The sequence below is a fragment of the Elephas maximus genome, chromosome 11 (assembly GCF_024166365.1).
Source record: "Elephas maximus indicus isolate mEleMax1 chromosome 11, mEleMax1 primary haplotype, whole genome shotgun sequence".
In the NCBI taxonomy this organism is placed as follows: domain Eukaryota; kingdom Metazoa; phylum Chordata; class Mammalia; order Proboscidea; family Elephantidae; genus Elephas; species Elephas maximus.
The window spans coordinates 43417990-43432546 of NC_064829.1; the positions used below are offsets into that span (position 1 = coordinate 43417990).

General features: G+C 39.5%; 1 protein-coding gene across 2 annotated transcripts in view; it reads left to right on the forward strand.

Annotated features, from left to right (window-relative positions):
- GALNT1 (polypeptide N-acetylgalactosaminyltransferase 1) overlaps positions 1-14557 on the forward strand; it is a 104231-nt gene that overhangs the window by 42299 nt on the left and 47375 nt on the right. The window contains exon 1 of one of the 2 annotated variants that reach the window (XM_049899995.1): positions 9140-9370. The exons of the other annotated variant lie outside the window; for it this stretch is intronic. The gene's annotated coding sequence lies outside the window, so the exon portion shown is untranslated. Of the gene's footprint in view, positions 1-9139; positions 9371-14557 lie in introns of those variants that run through there. 2 annotated transcript variants of the gene reach the window in all.

A 14557-nucleotide genomic window follows, 5' to 3' on the forward strand; every position in this document is an offset into this window, starting at 1 on the left:
GATCCACTTGTGATGGAGGAAGAGTAGGGAGGAGGGAACGACAACAGAGATTTCCATTTAGCCTGCGAATTGTTTTTAGTTTTCCTCATTCCTAGCCCTGAGCCAAGAGGCTGTGGTATCTTGAAAATATGAGTGTGGTATCTCAGAGCCTGATTTATCGTTCATCCTGGCAGTGCAGTTCTGGTGGCAGTAGTACAGTAACTGCCCTCACAGTGTGGTCGACAAGCTTCTGGTGAATTTTTTATCTACCCTAGTTGGCCACCTCAGGTAGTGTACATGTTACCTTTGCATTTTGGCTTGATCTGTGGGCCAGCAGTTGTCTACGGTAGTACAGAGGGTAAGATAAGGGACAGTCACGTACCTACCTCTCCCCTGTGTCTCATCTTAACATTTTGCCATACTTCTATAAATTAGCATCTGAAAGCTCCCTACCCTCTCCCAGCCCCCCTCAAAATAAAGGTGCTTTAAACAAGGTAGAGGTTTGTTTTTCTGTCAGTAAAAGAAGTCCTGAAGTACAAAGTCAAGAGTGGATGTGACAACTGTGTGGTCATCAAGGACCCAGAGCCTTGCCTTTTATCTTTCTGCTTTGCAATTCTTAGCTGTGGCTTTCATTCTCAAGATCACCTTACCGGTTGCAAGAAGGTACCTTGCAGCTCCATCCATCTGGTTTACATTCCAGACAGCAGGATAAAGGAAGGGGTAAGGGCAAAAGGATCCATGTCCCAGTGGAGTCAGTCCCCCTTAAATACCTTTCCCATAAGCTCTGCTTGACAATTTCTGATTTTATCTTATTGGCCACTGTCATCTACAAGGCAGGTCCAAGATATGAATTGCCACTCACGAATACAGTGGTTTTATTAGGAAGATTGAAGAGGACTGTAGATATTGGGTGAGCAGCTAGCAGTCTGCCACGGTTCAAATCTGCTATATAAAAACAGTTCTGATGTAGTTGAAGGTCTTTCCTTCCTCCTCAGAAATAACTCTTCTCTGAATTTGGTATATTATTTCCATGCATGTTATCGTTTATAGTGTATATTTGTGTGCATAAGCAGTGTCTTATTTTTATGTTTTATGTAGTTGTAAATGGAACTTATGCTGTAAATGGGACATAATCTTTCAAATTTTTTTTCTCATTCAACACTGTTTTTTGAAGTTCACCCATACTGAAGCACATAATTCTAGTTATTCGTTTTAACTGCTGTATAGTATTCTGTTACTATGATTTATCCATTTCCTCTTGGTGTACATTTAGGCTGTTATTTTTATTTGTTTGCCATTATAAACAGGTGCTACAGTTTATAGTGTCTTTGTATGTGTCTCCTTGAACACATGTGCGAGAGATTCTCCAGGTTATGGACCTATAAGTGGAATTACTCAGAATATTGCTTTCTTCTGCTTTCCTAAGTTTTCCCAGATTGCTCTATAAGTGGCTGTGCCAAGTTACAGTCAGACCAGCAGTGTATAAGTGTCCCCGTTTCTTTACTCATTACCAACACTTTATTTTTGCCAATCTGAATGAGTGTTAATTTCCCTGAAACCTGCTGAGGTTGAGCATATTTTCATATGTTCAGTGGCTGTTTATGGTTGTTTTTCTGTGATTTGCCTGTTCAGACCTTTTGCTTCTTTTTCAGCTGTGTTGTATTTTTGTTGTTGTTTGTTTGATTTTTGTTTTGGAAAAGTTTTTATATATTGGTACTAATCCTTTATTGATTATTTAAGTTACAGATGTTTTTCCCCCAGTCTTTGGATTATCTTTCAGTTTTATGGTTATATAGGAATATTTAATTTCCATGTGGTAAAAATTATTTAGTTTTCTCTTTCATAGTTTGTACCTTTTGAGTATTGCTTAAGAAATTCTTCTCTACCTAAGAACCTGAAGATATTTGCCTATATTTTGTTTTAAAGTTTTAGTGCTTATATCCTTAAATCATTAATCATCTGAAATTGATTTTTGTATATAGTGTAAGGTAGGGATTTTATGTTGTTTTTTTCACGTGGATGAACATTTATTAAATAGTTCATCCTTTTGCATTGATTTGTAAAGCCACCACTGTCCTTTGTCAAGTTTGCATATTTATATAGGCCTGATTTTGAGCTCTCTATTCTGTTTTATTGGTCTGTTAATCTCTTTCTGGCCATGTGCCACACAGACTTCATTGCCATAGCTTGATATGTGGTAAAGTTTTCTCACCTTGTTTTTCAAAATTGTGTTAGCTATTGTTGACTTTGCTCTTCTGTGTGATTTTAGGATCTGCTTCTAAAAGTTCCTTTAAAATTTATATTGAGATACTGATTGGATTGGAAATGCATTAAGGTTTGCAGTTCAAACCTACCCCACAGTACGTCGAAGAAAAGGCCTCGCAGTTTGTGTCCATTGAGTTTACAACCAAGAAAACACTATGAAGCAGTTCAACTCTGTAACACATGGGGTCACCATGAGTCAGAATCAACTCGATAGCAACTAACAACGTATAGATTAATGTTGGGAGAATTTACTTCTTTACTGCAGTAAACCAGGAGCGTGATACTGTAACGCACCCACGAGCATCGTATCTCTTCATTTTTTAAGAGTTTTCTAAGCAATTTTCTAACTGTTACTGATCCGGAAGAATTCAATTGAATTTTGCGTTTTGATCTTGTATCAGGCATCCTTGCTGAAATTTCTCATTAGTTCTAATAGCTTCTCTTTATTTTCATGGTTTTTCTATCATTACTTTGTTGTTGTTTTCCTCTTTCCGATTCTGAATTTTTTTGTTCCTTGTTTTACTGTGCTAGGTAGGATATCTAGTACGATGTTGACTGGAAGAAGTGACAGCAGGCATCTTTGTCTTTTTTCTAACTTTAAAGGGAATCCTTCTTATGCTTCACCAGTAAGTATTTTGTTTGCTGTATGTAGGTTTAGGGCAGGTATTCTTTATCAGGCTAACAGTGTTCTTTCCTTTTTTGAATTTCCTAGAACTTTTATTTCTTTTTAATGAGTAGGTGCTGAATTTCATTAAATTCCTTTTCTCCATCAATTAAGATGATCATATGGTTTTACCCCTTTAATTTTTTAATATGGAGAATTACATAATAGTTTCTAAATATCAATAAATCATTATCACACCTAAAAATATTAATAATTTCTTACATTATAAAATTTTTAATGAATGTTCAAATATCCCTGATTGTTTTATTAATTTTTGTTACAAGTGTTCAAATCAGGATACAAATAGTCTATACATTTCAATTGATCAATATGCTGATTAAGTCAGTCTCTCACCTCTTTAGTAATATTTTACTTCGATACACATAATTTCAAACTTAAAGAAAATTTGCGAGAATATTACAAAGAACACCTGTTACCTTTTATGCAGATTCAGCATTTGTTTCTGTACTCTGCTTTTTAGTAGCGGAGATGACCAGTAATCAACCAATCGCCATTATGTCAGTTCCGACTTCTGCGAACCCCATGTGTGTCAAAATAAAACTGTGATCCATATGGTTTTTAATGACTGATTTTTTTTGAAGTAGATCACCAGGAAATTCTTCCAGGGTGCCTCTGGGTGAGCTTAAACCTCCAACCTTTTGGTTAGCAGTGCAGTGAGTTAACTATTTGACCACACAGGGACTCTGTAAATCTAGCTTTTCTAGCTGACGCCCAGCTAGGCTCTGCCAATAGAGGGCACTAGAGGGAAACTGCAAAGCTACAGGAGGGAGAAAGGACGTCCGTTGTGCTTGCTGCTTTCCTTCTGAGAGCATCTCCACAGTGGCTTCTTCACCCAGGCAGTGGCAGGTCGTCCCGTGGTGGCAGCTGAATCCAATTTATAGTTTTTCTAACACTTGCGAAACCAGCCTCATCATACTCCTCTCAGAGAAACCAGTGCCAGCTGGCCAGCACCCCTTCCTTATATGTCTGGGCTCAGGCTCAAAGCTCAGTCACCAGCCCACCAGGTAGCATCCCTCCCTTACGGGTCTGAGTTTCAGCTACAACTGCTAAGCTTCCAAGTTTCGGTTAATTCTAAACTCATCTTTTTGGTCCCCCAGGTCCAAGGGAAGTTGCTACTTTCTGTGATCCCATAGTGTCCTCTTTTTACCGTTTCAATTATCTAGTTAACAATTCTTTGTATTAAATTATTTCTGTTCATATAAGTGATGTGGTTTCTTTCTCCTGGCTGAACCCGGGTCTGAGAAAACAGACCTTCACATATGGACTTTTGAAATCGTTTTGTTTGTGTCCTGGGATTGAGTTAAGTGCTGAGCTCCCTGGGGAGCTTTCGGTGGGAAAATGGGTGCCAGTAATTCCTAACATAAAGTGGCATCATGTTTATCAAATTATCACCTGTGCTTAATTGAGATGATGTGTCAGCTTGAGCAAATGACTTGGGCAGGGTTGAGGGGTAGGGGGGCCCGTCCAAGGAATTGCTATGTTTGATTATTATGGCAGCAGTAATGCCTGTAGGGCCTGGGGTGTTGAATGATCCCTTATGAAGGAACTGGAGCTTATTTTTTCAGCTTCATTCCACAGATTTTAATATGCTGTGTTTTAATTATTCTGTTAAAGATATTTTGTAATTTCCCTTGTGGTTTCTTCTTTATTGATCCATTTGTTATTTAGAAATGTATTACTTAATTTAAAATATTTGGGGTTTTTGTAGATAATTGTTTTCTTATTTAACTCTACTCTGGAATCCCAAGGAGACTATTTGATTCTATAATATGTTATTGAACCAGTAGCATCAGTGATGAACTTCACTGGTTTTCATGGACTTACTGTCATGAGTTTGATGAATTTTTGTCAAAGGTAGAAGTTAAATGCCCTGATTTGCCCTACCACAAAGCAGTTCAGTGGCCTAACGGTGGTGAACGTTAACTGTAATTTTTTGAGCTCGGGGCCAAGAACAACGGTCTCTTGTCTCCAGTGTGCTGTTGTAACCCAGCAAGTGAATTTTCCATTTCAGACTGCATTTTTGTGTTTAATACAGCTCATTCTTTTGGTTCCTGTTTCTCTGATGAGAGATCCCTCTCTTCATTTATTATCATTAGTCCTTGAATATATGTGTAGTAGTTGCCTATCAGTTTTTAACTAATTCCAGTATCAGGGTCATCTTATATTTAATGACTGTCCCCTGCTTTTTTCCTTGATTGTGGGCATATTTTTCAGTTTCTTCTCATGTCTGGTAATTTTTGACTATACTGGATATTGGGGATATGTTGTAGTGATCCTCAATTCTGTTTGTCCTAACGTTGGTTCTTTGTTTCAGCAGGCAATTAACTTCGGTGCATTTAAACTCCAAACTCTCTCCTGCTTTGGGCAACAGCTAATAAGCTGCTCAATTCTTTCAGCCATCTAGATGTTGCTTTCCTTTGGGGCCTCTGAGTCTCTCCTGTATATGTGTGATTCAGGAGCCAGCTAGGATTAGGGTAGAGTTTATATGCGTATCTTGGAGTTCCCTCTTTTCTAGGTTCTCCACTTACTTTCTAGTTGCTGTACTAGCTCTAAACCTCATCCTCTGATGCCTCAAGCCAATAAGATTGTGCCTTTTCTTTTTTGGTTTCAGCTACTCTGCACGGTGCCACTATGAGTCAGAATCAACTAGGCGGCAGCGGTTTTTTGTTTGTTTGTTTACTCTGCACAGTGTAGGCAAGTGTGTGCCCTAAGGCAACAAGCCCCATAAAGGCAAATTCCATCCCTCTTTCAAGGCTTAAGGAGCCCTGGTGGAGCAGTGGTTAAGTGCTCAGCTGCCAGCCAAAAGGCTGGCAGTTCCAACCCATGAGCTGCTCTGTGGGAGAAAGATGTGGCGGTCTGCTTCCTATATTGGGGCAGTTCTCCTCTGTCCTGTAGGATCTGTATGAGTTGGAATCGACTTGAGGCAGTGTATTTTTGTATGTCAAGGCTTGGCCTCCCTCCAATTTCTGACTTCTGGTTGTCCTCTGGTGCCTTCAAATAGTTGTTTTTTTTTTTTTTTTAAACATATTTTGGCCAGAGTTTATAATTGTTATTTGTGGAAGGGTTAGTCCAGTCAATACAAGCTACTCCACCTCTTCTGTGCTTAAGTTTTCCATGCTTTGCTTCTGAGTTTTCTGAATCCTTGTTTTTGATATGTGGCTTGTAAATAACTTCTAGCTTTTATTAAAAAAAAAAAAAAAGTTGTCAATCTGACAACTTTTAATGAAACACTTAGTACTTCTATCTTTATTTTGATTCCTGATGCATTGGGATTCATGTCTACCATTTCCTTTTGCGCTTTCTATATTTCTGGTTTTCTATGATTTTAAATACCCTTCTCATTTTTTTTTTTAATTACTTGAGTTTCTTATTCATCTTTTCTTCAACTTTGGCTTCTAAGTTAAACATTCTGTAATGAGTTGTTACCTTTAAATTTTTCAGTATGCATATTTGACCTGAAAAAGTCTAAAATCAAATATCTCAACCCCTAAATACAACAACCTTAAAATGCTCTAACTTTAGTTACCTCTTCTTCTTATGCAGTATTTCGTTCTGGTATTTTCATTCACTTGTTTAATCAGTTATTCAGCTTCTCTACCACATGCCAGGTACTATTACAGGTGCTACAGTAATAGCATTACACAAGATAAATTCCTGCTCTCCTGGAGCTTACACGATAATTAGCAAATCAATATAATGATGTGAATTCATAATTGGTGGTATAATGGAAAGTAAAGCATAATAAAGGATAGATAATGTGGATGAGTTTCTGCAGTATTCAGACATTTTGTAAGAATTTTTTGGCTCAGGTATGAAAACACATAATTCCCATCCTGGAGGAGCTTGCAGTCTAACCAGAGAGTACCAGGAGGGGAATGTGGACATGGGAGCCATCGGCACATGGTAGGTGCCACTCCGCAACTGATGAGCTTCCCAGGGAGGGCGTGCAGAGTCAAAGGCCCTCAGGGCAGGTCCAGGGCAGAGGAGGAGGAGCCAGTAAAGAAGACTGCCAAGCAGGGTCAGAACACTCAGAGTGCAAAGAATGACTTTGGAAGCCAAGAGAAGAAGAGGTTTTATTTTATTTATAGCCTGTCTTACTCCAAAAATAATTTAAGATAGCTGAGACATCAAGTAAAACGAGGGTGAGAAGAACACTAGTGTTGGTAGTTAGGAAATGAGAGTGACTTGATCAGTAAATGGTTTCATTGGAGTGAAGGCATACTACAGTGGGTCAAGGGATTGAGAAATTACACTTTAAAGGCTACTTGCACAAGAAGTGGGGAATGAAAAAAAAAAGAGAGAGGAGAAGATAATTTGAGGGAAAGAGGGCAGCATGTGGAACTCAGGACTGGGGTTGGTGTTGTGGCAAAAATACAAAGCAAAACCCTGTAGATTTGGGGTTCCTTGGACAGAAAATAGCTTGGGCCTCTGGCCTGGAGAAAGTTCCTGCTGGGTCCTTTCCTTCCCAAAAACTGCTCCTCAGGATCCCTGGGGTTTTCCAGTGCAGTGCCCTGGCAATGTTTTTCTTAGCATCTGAGCTCATGGTTGTAGGGAAAGGTATCTATTTCCTGGAACCCCAACACTGTGTTCTATCGTAATGGTTTGGTATTAGTATTCAAGAGATGGAAGTAAAAACAAAGAAGAAATTCATGACTTCCTTTGACCATTGCCCTTCAGACTCCTTTGCATGATAGTCAGGATTTTCCCTGTACTGAACACATCCCTTCAACCAATCTTCCAGCTCTCCTGCTGGATGTTCCCTAGACATTCCCTGCCTTCCTCTTTTATCTTGCACTGTTTTGTTCACTTGGAATGTCTTTTTATGTGTCTACCTTGAACCAATTCCCCAGTCACTTCTCCCCACTGATTTCTCTCCTTTATGCACTGTGTAAGCCCCTTTTGCAAAGATACAAAAGCTTTTTGTAAACTGTGAAGTGCTGCACAAACTTACCTTGTGATCTCTCCTAGAGTGTAAGCTTATTGAGGGCAGGGACTGAGCCTTTTCATGTTTATGTGCATCTGACACTTAAGTGTAGTGTCTTGCACATATTTGACATTCTTTAAAGTTTGAATGAATTATGTATATGTGATTCTGTGGTAAATTATGCTGGGTCAGAGATAGGTATATTATATGCCAAATTCTAGTTTGTAGTTATTAAATGCATATTAAAATTACACTTTTATACAGTGTCCTCTGTGAAGGTTGTTGTGTGCCGATTCTGACTCATAGCAACTAGGTCAGAGTAGAACTGCCCCATAGTGTTTCCTAGGCTGTAATCTTTACAGGAACAGATCAACAGGTCTTTTCTTACATCTGTAAAGGTTGTCTTTATAGCATACACGCCTGTTCAAATCGGTAATTGTAGCTTGCAGAGTGGCGTATGGGGATGTTGTTGACTGAAGTAATGGAACACTCAAACAGTGAGAGCTTTATCATCTCATAACCAGAAGTCTGGACGTAGTTGGTTTCAGGTTTGGTCTGTTTGGTGGCTCTGTGATATCCGGGTCCCATGTGCTTTCCGTTTTTCCCTTTGCCATTCTCACATGTTGATGATGGCTTCCCTCATGGCCTCCGGATGAGAACAGCACTTCTGGGTATGCTTAACAAACAGTATCCAAAGCAGGGCTTCAAACCAGTTCATTGTGTTTCGAACCCCTGCAGAGAATTTGCATTTCTAACAAGTTCCCAGGAAATGATACACCAGGTGATTCTTATGTGTAACATCCTGGGAACTTGTTAGAAATGCAAATTCTCAGCAGGGGTTCAAGCTGGAACAAACTAGTTCAAAGCCATGATCCAAAGGCAGAAAAGTATAGTTTTTCTTGGAGCATCTCTGTGAGGGAGCAAAACTTTTCCTCAGGTCCCACTGGCCAGGCTTGGGTCACTTGTACTGGCAAGAGGAATAGGAAGGCCATGGTTGGCGTGGACCAATCAAGAAAACTCCCCTCGGGGAAGCATATTGAATGATAACCTGATTCAATCAGAGCTATGATTCAGTGAAAAGATGGGAATGGGGTGGAATAAGCAATGAACTTTCTGTGGTCAGCCACTGATGGTATGTGTCTTTGGCCTTTCCCTCTGGAAAGTTAATATCCTCATAGATTTTTAAGAGGAAGAAGGACAATTTTTATAGTATTTCTACTGAGCTTCGTGTTTGATCTCAGTAATACTTTATTCACTGACTCATTCATGTAATAGACATTTATTGACTACTTTTTTGTTGTGTGCCACCCACTCAGCACTACCGAAGTACCTGAATAAGATATGATCCTTGCTTTCAGGTGACAGCTGGCTTACAGTCCAGCAGAATGAAGTGGCTGAGGTGAGGGGAGAGGATAGAGTTATTCTGTAATAAACTGATACGAAGAAATTTATTTTTCAGCAGGAGATGTGGGACATGTGGATTTGGGAAATGAATTCATTTGAAAAACCACTTTGGGGTAAGTTGATAGTTGGGAATAAATGACTTCAGGGTTGCTTTTACTTCTCTTTAAATTGGCATTTGATCTTACAACTCTGTGGGTTTGGACTCTTTGATTGATTGGACTTTATGCTTCAGATACACATAAAAGTCCCATGTAGTGATTTTAGAAAGGTAACCATTAAGCATAGCCCCAGTTGCAATTAGTTAGTGCAGGTGCACTAATTACTTCTCATTAAGGTGGTCAGTTTGAAAACAAGGTTCAGAAACAGAAGCTTATTGTGTATACCCTGCTTGAGCTTATCCAGTGGTTCCGTCTTGTGCTCTAGAACTCAGTCACAGAGCCAGTGTTGAAGATACAGGGTCACAGTTTGCCTCTGAGCTTCGCTTTACAGTATTCCAAATGGCCATTTAAATTTGCATTGCTTCAGTTCTCATATAAAAGCTGCCTGGTTGTTTCATCTAAGAAAGTGCACCATTGAATATTAATGTGTACTTGGAGCCCTGGTGGTACAGTGGCTAAAGTGCTCGGCTGCTAATCAAAAAGGTCAGTGGTTTGAACCCACTAGCCACTCTGCAGGAGAAAGATTCGGCAGTCTGCTTCCATAAAGATTTATAATCTTGGAAACCCTATGGGGCAGTTCTACTCCGTCTTACAGGGGAACTCGATTAAAGGAATAGATAAAAAGGCCCAGGCTTATACTGGTAAAGTAACATTGCTAGGGGGCACAGAACTGAAGATGTAAATTTGAACTTAAGCATTTGGCCTAATAGACATTCATTTCTGTTTCAATATGCTGGTTAGATTATGGGTCATGGGTCGCAAGACCACCCCCAGGTTCGGTAATTCATTAGGAGAACTCAGGACTCAGCATATGGTTGTACTCATGGCTGAGATTTCTTACATGGGAAGAATATAGAGCAAAGTCAGCAGAAGGAAAATGTGCATGGGGTAAACTCAGGAGGAAACCAGCTATAAGCTTCCAAGAGTTCTCTCCATGTGGATATGCTTAGTTCCTCCCACAGTAAACCGTGACAACATATGTGAAATCTTGTCTACTAGAGAAGCTCATTAGAAACTCAGCACCCAGAGTTTTTACTGAAGGCTGGTTATAGCATGTACCAAAATTCCAGACTTCCAGAAGGAAAGCAGTTGCTCAGCACAAACTGTTGGTACGAACAGTTTAGGCGGAGTGAGCCACATTATCATCTAGGGAAGGTTTTATATCAATGTAGGAAACGGTTTACAAGTTCCCAGATGCTAGCCAAGGGCCAACCTTACAAGCAGGCCTTTCTAAGGATAGCTTCCAGTCTTTGATAGGTCTGCTATGTTAACTCTGTTTGCACACTAATTTGCCCATTTAAGGAGATTGTGATTATGATCATTTAGCTTCTGACAAATAAGGAGAGAAGTATGGCAAACTGAATTCTTTAGTGATACCTGTTTTGGGCATCCCACTGGTGATTGAATGGACGGGCTCACACAGCTCAACATAAAGTTGTATTCATGATTAAGATTTATTACAGCGAAGGACACAGTGTAGGAATAGCAGGAAAAAGATATACATAGACAAAGGCTGGAGAAGTTAGGGACAGGCTTCCAAGCCCTCCCTCTGCAAGGGCCGCACAGACACACACACTTTTCTCTCCAGTTGTGAATCATAGAGACACATGCAAAATGTCTCCGCCCAGGGAAGCCTACTTGAGTATTACAGTCCAAAGTTCTTATAGGAAGCTGGCCACGTAGACAAAATCGCATACCAGCCATGGTAACTGAAACTTGGGACCCCAGACCAGATACCAGGTGTACATCATAAATCTTGGTGTTTACTTTAAACAGTGCTGACAGCCTGGTACAGCCTTACGCACTCCCTGAGACATACAGAGTAACATCATTAACCAGTGACTGCATGAACATTCCAGGCGTTTAGTTCTCAGAGTTTGGCAAGGGTCATTGCCGTGACTCCAAGGCATCCCCAGAGATTAGCAAGAACCGAGTAAAACAGACCTGCTATATTAACTCTTTCCTCACAGTAGCCAACACAAAATAATACTGCATTGACTGAATGCAGATATTTCATGCTAGATTTATTCTTTAGAATATAATATTCTACACTCATAGAAAATAATTGGTAGTAGAAATACTTGGTAAATTTTACTTCTTGGAAGGGCAGTTTATAGATTCTTTTATTTTAGAGATTTTTGTCCACAGCCGTTATTGTATACCTTTGTATGTTATATTAAAGGACAGTGCAAAAATATGAAGTTAAAAGTTAAATTAAGACATTACAAAATTAACCTTCACTTTATGAAGGCTTTTCTTGTGAGATGCTTTTAAACACAATGGGATTCCTTTTTATGGAATTTGCAGATTCACAGAAATCCCAGTTTTGCAGAAAGAAAGTAACCCATAGTTTAAAAAAATGCCTAATTCCAGGATTTGGGACCAGTCTTTACTACTTCAGTTATTCCTACTTAAAACCTACACTACGTTATGCAAAAAACAAAGAAAGTGGACGGGGAAGGCTACATGCTTGAGTATGGGAAGCTCTGAATTGACCACGTTAAGTACATTTCCTTATTTTTCCCTATCACAGAGCCTGTTGTGCAATAATAGGAATCTCCCAGGGTGACTAGAGTACGTAACGTTTCCCTAACTTATTTGACCGTGAAATCTCTTTAGTGGGGCTTCTTTCTCAGCTATGAGGGGAAACATTCTGTGGGAAGCCATTAAAGGGTTTTAGGTAAAGGAGGGGCAGAAACAAAACAAGTGTAGGGAAAAACCTACTTTAAATGAAACTTTGTTACAGAAAATTTTAGTATCTTATACTGTCTTAAGATAAAATCTATTTAGGAACTTCCCTATCTGGTTGTCTTTTTCCTGCCAGGTTTCCTGAGTCGATGTTTCTCTTTTGGAATGTGAGTGTTATGTCTTAGACTGGTGTTTAACAGTGGGTTTAGGTGATAAGAACTTCCCTAGTGTGGGTTATTGCCTTCACGCTGGTACCATCCCTAATACCTGACACAGTATTAAGCACATAGTTGGCCATGACTCACTTTGGTGAAGGGGAAGACAGTACACAATACTGTAAAAGTCAGTACAACTTGACCAAGGCAAAGCCATAGAAACTTCACAGACACATCCAAACTCGCTGAGGGACTGAGTTACTGGGCTAAGGGCTGGACACCATGGTCTCAGGGACATCTAGCTCAATTGGCATAACAGTTTATAAAGAAAATATTCTACATCCGACTGTGGTGAGTAGCGTCTGGGGTCTTAAAAACCTGTGAGCGGCCATCTGAGATACATCTACTGGGCCCATCCTGGCTGGAGCAAAGAAGAATGAAAAAAACCAAAGACACAAGGGAAAGACTAGTCCAAAGGACTAACAGACCACAACTGCTACAGCCTCTACCAGACTGAGCCCAGAACAACTAGATGGTGCCCAGCTGCCACCACTGACTGCACTGACAGGGATCACAACAGAGGGTCCCAGACAGAGCAGGAGAAAAATGTAGAACAAAATTCAGATTCCCAAAAATAAGACCAGACTTGCTGATACAGACTGGAGAAACCCAGAGAGTATGGCCCCTGGACACCCTTTCTACTCAGTACTGAAGTCACTTCCAAGGTTCACCCTTCAGCAAAAGATTAGACAGGTCTATAGGACCAACGGTAACACATGTGAGGAACTTGCTTCATAGTTCAAAGACTAAATGGGCACACCAGCCCAAAAGCAGAGATGATGAGGCAGAAAGGGACAGGAAAACTGAACGAATGGTAACAGGAAACCTGGGGTGGGGGCGGGGGGTGGAGAGTGTTGAGACATTGTGGGGGTTGGCAGCCGTTGTCACAAAACAATTTGTGTATTGTTTAATGAGAAACTAATTTGCTCTGTAAACTTCAGCTAAGACACAATTAAAAAAAGACATTCTAGAGAGGCTGGCATGAATTGTGACTGTGAAATACTGAAGCTTTTTTTTTTTTTTAAAGGAATACAAATAACGATGCCATTTTGAAAAACCATTTTTGGAACTTTTAGACATCCCTTGAGTTTAAATCATCTTCCTATCACCAACTTGTCTTTTATGGCCTCTGCGATTTTTTTGTTTGCATATTTTGTCAGAACAGTAGAATTATCTCACCACAGATGTTTAGTTAAGTGCCTTTAACTATCAGAGTGTTTTTGTTTTTTGCAATAGATAGAATGTAATTTTTAGGGGATTAAATGGTCAGTCACAGCAAATACATTCCTTCTTTGCCTTATAAAAACAAAGCAAGGGAAACTTTAAGGTCAGGAATAAAACATGGATGCCTGTTATCACCTCTTCTGTTTGATATTATACTGGTGGTCCCGACACAGTTGCTGGATTTAAAATCAGTAATCACAAACCAAGTGCATTTATGTAAATCAGCAAAAAACAAAATGTAATTTTAAAAAGATCTGAAGTATCTAACAAATATTTCGTAACAAAATTTTGTGTTAGCCCTTGAAAGGAGAAATTTATAAGATTTTATTGAAAGAGATTAACAAAGGCCTAGGGGCCCTGGTGGCACAGTGGTTAAAGAGCTCAACAGCTAACCAAAAGGTCGGCAGTTCAAATCCACCAGCTGCTCCTTGGAAATCTTATGGGGCAGTTCTACTCTGCCTATAGGGTTGCTGTGAGTTGTAATCAACTCGATGGCAACGAGTTTCATTATTGGTAAGTAAATGGAAAGAAAGAACATTTTTATGGATTTAAAGACTCCATGTTATAAAAAATAGCAGCTTTCTCCAATTATCTATACATTTACTGTAGTTCTAATCAGAATTCTAACAGGCTGTTTTGGTAGAACTTGAAAAGCTGATTTCTGAAAATTTTAGGGAAGGCCAAAGGGTCAGGAGCACTCCTAAAGAAGGTAGTGAAAGGTGAGAAGACTTTAGCAGATGTCAGTAATTATTAGAAAACTATAATAATTAAGATAGTAGTGTATTATAGGAATAGACAGACCATCGACAGAACACAGACCCCCAGAAACCTAGTTTATGAGAAAGTCAGCACAGCCCATCTTCAGGGAAAGGATAAACTTTTTATACATAATTCTGGACAGTTATCAATATGGGAGAAAATGACCTTGAATCCCTACTTACATGTGAAAGGCAGGACTTTCCACTTTTTTTATCAGATGGTAAATGAGTAATTTCTCTTATAAAGATAACACAAA